Raw genomic sequence first — 7,362 nt, forward strand, 5'->3', positions numbered from 1 at the left:
CGGTGCTTCATACCTCGTACCACTTCTCAAGTGAATGGCACTAACCGTTTAATGTCTTGGGGGATTACTTTGAGGTGGTAATTGCCCCTGTTGTCTTTGTGAGCTTGAAGATGCTAATTGAGTCAATTGGGTTTCCAACATTTTGGTGTGGGCTAGGATGTTGTTGATGGTGATTTCCTTTGCTTGACTATCCTTTTGCATTTGAGTGAAAAACTCTTGTTCATTATTTTGAATTTGGAGGACCTCTTTTTGAACATCAAAACCTTGGTCATTTTGTTGATTGTATGGAGTTTGATTTTGGTAACCTTGGTTTTGGTTGTAAATGGGTCTTTGATTTTGGTTTCTCATGGGAGGTGGGGTGTATGTTGGTTGAGGGTTTTGAACATTTTGGCTTTTGTATGAGAGATTTGGGTGGAATTCGGTGTTTTCATTGTAATAGTTTGAATAAGGGGTACCACTCTTGTATGCTTGAAAAGCATTTACTTGTTCATTTGTTCCCCTACATTCACTTTGGTCATGTCCCAAAGTTCCACAATTCTCACATATCCCACTTGGGATTGATGAAGATGCCGTCATGGCATTAACATGTTGCTTTGGTGATTTTGAGGCTTCTTCAAGTCTAGCCATAGCTTTTTCGAACTTCAAATTGATGGTATCAATGTGTGCACTAAGTTGAGCACCCAATTGAGTAATAGAGTCCACTTCATGCTTTCCTCCTCTAGTAGCCTTGCGAGGTCTACTATATTGTGAATTATGGACCGCCATTTCCTAAATCTTGTTCCAAGTTTGATTGTCGTCAACTTCAGTGAACATTCCATTTGATCCCATGTTGAGAATGTTTCTTGAGTCTTCATAAAGACCGTTCCAAAATTGTTGTACCAAGAACCACTCGCTAAGTCCATGATGAGGACATGAGTGACAAATTCCCTTGAATCTCTCTCAAGCTTCATACAAAGATTCTTCATCTCTTTGCTTAAAGCCCGTAATTTGAGCTCTTAGCATGTTAGTCTTTTCCGGTGGATAGAAATTTTTGTAGAAAGCTAGAGCCAATTTCTTCTAAGAATCAATTCCGAGAGTAGCCTTATCAAGGCCTTTCAACCATTGTTTAGCGGTGCCAATTAGAGAAAAAGGAAATAAGACCCATCGAATTTGGTCTTGAGTTACACCGGTTGGATAAAGGCGGTGCCAATAGTCGCAAAAAGTCTCCATGTGAGAGTGAGAGTCTTCACTAGGCATCCCCCCAAATAGGCTTCTTTCGACTAATTGGATAAAGGCGGATTTGGCAATGAAATTTCCGGTTAAGTATTGTGGTGTGGGAGTACCGTTGGGTAGGTTCTCCTCGGTGGGTACGGAATGTGATGAAAATTTAGGCATTGTGGGTTGATTTTGTGTTGGATTTTGTGTTGGGTTCTCCTCACCAATACCTCTCAAAGTTCTCCTAGCAAGTCTTCTATTGTTTGTCAAAGTCCTTTCAATTTCGCGATCAAAGGGTAACAAGTTACCTTGTGATCTTCTAGACATGCAAAATATCAAACAACTCGAAAATAATTAGAACAAACGTTGAGGAGTTTTACTTCCCCAAGGCAAAGAAAGACACAACTAATAACAATATAAGAAAATCTAAATCAAGTAAACACCGTCCCCGGCAACGGCGCCATTGACTAATAACACGGATTAGTCTAAATATTAATACATGTCCGACAAAGACAATATTGTATAATTTATTCAATATACATTAATTAAATATAATCGTTTATATTTAATTTACGAATTAACTGTTTAATTCGCCTTAGCCCATTTTATTTAATCCGTATTAAATATAATATCTCAACATCACATTTTGACTAATTACTAGTCAAATAACTCGGACTAACTGGTTAGTCAAAATTGGCATCTACATGACTGTATTTTCATACTGTCACATCTCTCAAACGTATCCTATAGGTGTGACTTTTAGGGACCAGTTGATCACCGCCATCTGTATGACAATAACATCAAACTTATCTAGCAAGCCAACCGTTATTGATAAACGTGGATCAACTGATAATAATACCAAAAGTATGCCCTTTGATCCTTTTAGAGATTTATAAGTCCTTGCACTAACTGTTAAGGACACCAACCCCAACAAGCTCCCACTTGTCCGTACAAGTGTATGTGCAATGACGTTATCCGCACTAACTGGAGGACACAAGCTCCAACAAACTCCCACTTGTCCGTACAAGTGTATGTGCGATAACCGATTCTCATATTCATTTAAAATTTCTCCCACTCAATGTAAAACAATTTGCAGATCTGGATCCACAAAGGTCGTATTTTACAATCGATCTGTATCTAGAGTGGTTTCCCCGACTAGAGAGTAACTTAACTGATAAAACGAATCCGTATCCGAGCATGGCCATGCATTTGATTCTGACTCCTCGAGTGGCCCTGAGAAATATCAAGTACCTGATAAAGGCTGAATATTTCCTTCAACTCGAACTCCTTCCGATCTAAGCACAGCATGAAATGACCCAGAAAAAATCTACTTGGCCCCCTGTTACGGATGACCGTGAGAAAGAAACCAAAATCACCCAAAATCTGCCTTAGTCTCAAGAGACAGTCGATAGTCAAAAGAATCGACTCTTAGGATCACCATGGAGGTCCTATCCACGACCGGGCACCGAATGTTATAAAACATTTAGGACTCCACGTCGATGTCACAATTGTGTCCTACGAAATATCCGTATAATTCGCCTCTGTGATTGGTCAGTCAACCGGTTGACTTATGGCTCGTTGAACCCACCATCAACCAACGTCACAAAATAATTGCCAGAGTTATCAGCTCATGTGGGCAATTAAGGACTAAAAATATAATGTTTGTTCATTTCACTTTGTGGCGTTCAAAATTGTCGTACAATTCCACATGAAAAACAAAATATATAAATATCAAAACGATGATGTCGTATAGAGTACAAAAGAGAATGAATCTAATCCATAAAAGAGTACTACAACTTAGGAACACGTTTAATTCCCATGGAATTAACGTGCCCTTCATGCTTATCTTGTCGTAATGGTTTAGTGAGAGGATCTGCTATATTATCATCTGTAGCAATCTTTTCTATCACTACTTCCTTTTGCTCCACGTAATCTCGGATTAGATGAGCTTTCCGTTGTACGTGTCTAGACTTGTTGCTAGACTTTGGCTCCTTAGCTTGGAAGATGGCACCACTATTGTCGCAATAGATGGTGATCGGGTCATTCGAACTAGGCACTACAGATAGCCCATGTAAGAATTGACGCATCCATATCACTTCCTTTGTAGCTTCAGACGCGGCATAGTACTCGGACTCAGTCGTAGAATCATTGTAACAGATTTGTTTGAACTCTTCCGGTGATGCAGCGCCATTAAGAGTAAAAACGAATCAGATCGAGATTTCGAGTCATCTCGATCCGTTTGGAAGCTAGCATCTGCAGAATCGGTTGCGCATAGCTTTTGTTCGCCTCCATAAGTCAATGCCCAATCTTTAGTCCTCCGTAGGTACTTAAGAATGTTCTTGACGACCAATGTGATTCACCTGGATGTTGTTGGAATCGACTTGTCATACTCAATGCATATGCCACGTCCGGACGTGTGCATATCATGGCATACATGATTGATCCTATAGCCGAAGCATAAGGAATCCGTGCCATGCGCTCTTTCTCTTCCGGTGTCTCGGTGCCTCGAGACTTGCTCAAATGCACCCCTGGAGCCATAGGAAGAAACCCTTCTTGGAGTTAGTCATGCTGAATCTCTCTAGGACTTTGTCTATGTAAGACTCCGATCGAGAGATAACATCCGTCGTGATCTATCTCGATAGATACGGATGCCTAGAATTCTTTGTGCCTCTCCCGGATCTTTCATCTGGAAATGGTTTTTCAACCATACTTTCACCGAAGTTAAGAGAGGTATGTCATTCCCTAATCAGGAGTATGTCATCGACATACAATATTAGGAAGACAATCTTGCTCCCACTCGACTTGATATAAAGACATGGTTCCTCGACCGATCGAGTAAATCCATTTTCTTTAATCACTTGGTCAAAGCGATGATTCCAACTCCGAGATGCTTGCTTAAGTCCATAAATGGAACGCTTAAGCTTGCACACTTTCTTAGGATGTTCTGGATCGATGAAACCTTCGGGTTGTACCATGTACAACTCTTCCTCCAAAAAGCCGTTTAAGAAGGCGGTTTTCACATCCATTTGCCAAATTTCATATTCATGAAAAGCGGCGATCGCTAAGATAATCCGAATGGAACGCAGCATGACTACGGGTGCAAAAATTTCATCGTAGTGCAAACCTGGCACTTGGGTGAAACCTTTAGCAACTAGTCGTGCTTTGTAGATATCTTGTTGACCTTCCACAGAATGCTTTATCTTGTAAAGCCATTTGCATTGAAGGGGACGAACCTTAGCAGGTAAGTCAACAAGATCCCACACGTTGTTCTCATACATAGAGTCCATCTCGGATTGCATGGCCTCAAGCCATAGCTTTGAGTCAGAACTAGTCATGGCACCTTTATAGGTTGCGGGTTCACTACTCGTTAAGAGTAGAACGTCATCTATGTCATGTTCCTCGACCATACCAATGTATCTGTCTGGAGGAATAGAGACTCTTCCCGACCTCCTAGGTTCCTCAGGAATATTCACCGTAGCCGGGATTGAAGGAATTGGTTCCTCCAATTGTTGCTCGGTATTTGGTTCTGGAATCTCCGACAGGTCGAAGGTTCTATCACTCTTTGCATTCTCGAGAAATTCCTTCTCTAAGAATGTCGCACTAGCCGCAACAAAAACACGTTGTTCGGTTGGCGAATAAAAGTAATGACCAAGCGTTCCTTTAGGATAACCTATAAAGTACGTCTTGACCGATCGCGGGCCGAGCTTATCCTCGTGTCTCCACTTGACATAAGCCTCGCAGCCCCAAACCCGTATAAAGGACAAGTTAGGGACCGTTCCTTTCCATAGTTCATATGGAGTCTTGTCAATGACTTTAGACGGACTTCGGTTAAGTATTAGAGCAAGCGGTGACAGAAAGAGCATAACCCCACAATGAGTCAGGCAACACGGTGTGACTCATCATGGATCGAACCATATCAAGTAGTGTTCGATTTCTCCGTTCGGACACACCATTCAATTGAGGTGTTCCGGTGGAGTTAAGCGTAGGGCAATCCACGATCTTTTAGGTGTTGATCAAACTCGTGAGAAAGATACTCGCCACCACGATCTGAACGTAGTATTTTAATCTTTCCACCCAATAGGTTCTGTACCCTATTTTGGTATTCCTTGAATTTCTCAAAGGATTCACTTTTATGTTTCATTAAGTAGACATAGCCATATCTACTTAAATCATCCGTGAAAGTGATGAAATACCTATAGCCTTCTCGTGCGGTGATTGACATAGGTCCACATACATCCGTGTGTATGAGTCCTAATAGGTCGCAGCGCATTCCAACACCTTTGAAGGAAATACGAGTCATCTTACCGATGAGACATGATTCACACGTGCCAAATGATTGAAAATCAAAGGCCGAGATAGCTCCATTCTTGATGAGCTGTTTTACGCGTTTCTCATTAATGTGTCCCATGCGGCAGTGCCATAGATACGTTTGATCTTTGTCACCAACCTTTAACTTTTTATTCATTACGTGTAATATTTCGCTTGTCTGATCTAAAACATAAATTCCATTCATGGAGACTGCCTTGCCGTAAATCATATCGTGTAATGAGAAAATGCAAGTATTATTCTCTATTACAAATGAAAAACCAAGTTTATCAATTGCAGAAACAGAAATAATGTTTTTAGAAAGATGGTACATAATAGCGAGTTATATAAAAATAACTCCAATCCGCTAGGAAGTCTGGATCACATATGTTCCCCTCGAGACGGCGACCACTCGTGCTCCATTCCCGACACGCAGTCCACCTCACCCTTTACGAGGGGTTCGATGTTTGAGCCCCGCACATGATTACACAGATGAGAACCACAACCAAGTATCAAGTACCCAAGTTCCGTAACTTGCGTGGTTAATCTCAATCATATGAATAAAAGTAGAAGAAGAAGAAGACATACCAACAGGTTTAACACGACCTGCCTTTAAGTCCTCATGATAAACAGAACATGTACGCCTCCAATGCCCAGTCTTGTGGCAATGATGGCATTCCATGTTTTCATTCTTGCTCTTTGTCGCGCCTGATGAGGTGCTCGACTCACCAGGACCACTCTTACCTGTACCCGACTTCTTGAACTTCGCCTTACCTCGTTAGGTCCGCTTTAGCTTTGCCCTTGCCCTTGCCTTTGTTTGACACAACGAGAACATCCTGTTTCATGCTCCCACTGAACTTCATGTCCTTCTCGGTCTGTACGAGGAGGGAGTGCAGTTCATGGGGAGTTTTCTTCAAATCATTCATATAGTAATTCGCTCTAAATTGCGAAAAACCATCGTGGAGTGAGTGAAGCATGCGGTCGATCACAATGTTCTCGCTGATCTTACAATCAAAGGTCTCCAACTTCTCGACATTCTCAATCATGCTGAGAATGTGTGGGCTAACTTGGTTGGCCCTTTCGAGTCTCGCATCAAAGAAGCGAGTGGTATGCTCATAGGTCACGATTCTCGGTGCTTTCGAGAATTCCTTGGTGAGCGTGGTGAAAATCTTGTTCGCACCATGGGCTATGAAGCGTTTCTGCAAATTGGGTTCCATTGCAAAAATGAGTACGTTTTTAATCGCACCCGCTTCCATACAGAAATCATTAAACTTGGTGATTTTGAGCTCTAGCCGTGGGACCTGGGTTTGCCGGGATGGGCTCTAATAGATATTTGAGCTTCCGTCGGCCAGCGCAAAGCATTCCGTAATGCCGCCTCCCGGTCCGCGAAGTTTGATCCATCATTCTTGATCGAGTAGACCGATTCATCTCGATTCATGAAGATCCGAAGCCAGGACTCACGGTCCAATGTGGCACTTGGCATTGGGTTATCGCAGAGAACCGACCATTTGTTATTAGCGAGTTTAAAAGTTCGTGATCTACACTTTGAAAAAGAAAGGAAAAAAGAACGAAATAAGCAACTCATCGAGGTGATTTAAGTCTATTTTAAAATTCATTTTAACGTGTAGACTCTCGCACTTGCATAATTGATCTCCCTCAAGAATGATACAAGTGATCCCAAGACTCAATTTCTGTAAATTGATAAGCCAACTGTTTAGCTAATTCTTTCGTAAGAACTCTTGGTCGATAGATTTCCGTAAATCCTATCTATAGTCCACCATAGTCACAGGATCGTACGAGTGACCATAGTGTTGAGATAAAATAGGTCAATCGGTTCCAACTTACCCGACGTAGAAGGGGTCA

The 7,362-nt window shown here is 41.8% G+C and overlaps 1 non-coding gene across 1 annotated transcript; it reads left to right on the forward strand.

Moving 5' to 3' along the window:
• Nucleotides 1-895: 895 nt before the first annotated feature.
• On the forward strand, nucleotides 896-1,002 carry LOC141624006 (small nucleolar RNA R71). Its single transcript, XR_012533819.1, has one exon. It is a non-coding gene; the product is annotated as a small nucleolar RNA R71 (small nucleolar RNA).
• Nucleotides 1,003-7,362: the final 6,360 nt, after the last annotated feature.

This window comes from Silene latifolia, chromosome X (genome assembly GCF_048544455.1).
Source record: "Silene latifolia isolate original U9 population chromosome X, ASM4854445v1, whole genome shotgun sequence".
NCBI classification, from domain to species: Eukaryota; Viridiplantae; Streptophyta; class Magnoliopsida; order Caryophyllales; family Caryophyllaceae; genus Silene; species Silene latifolia.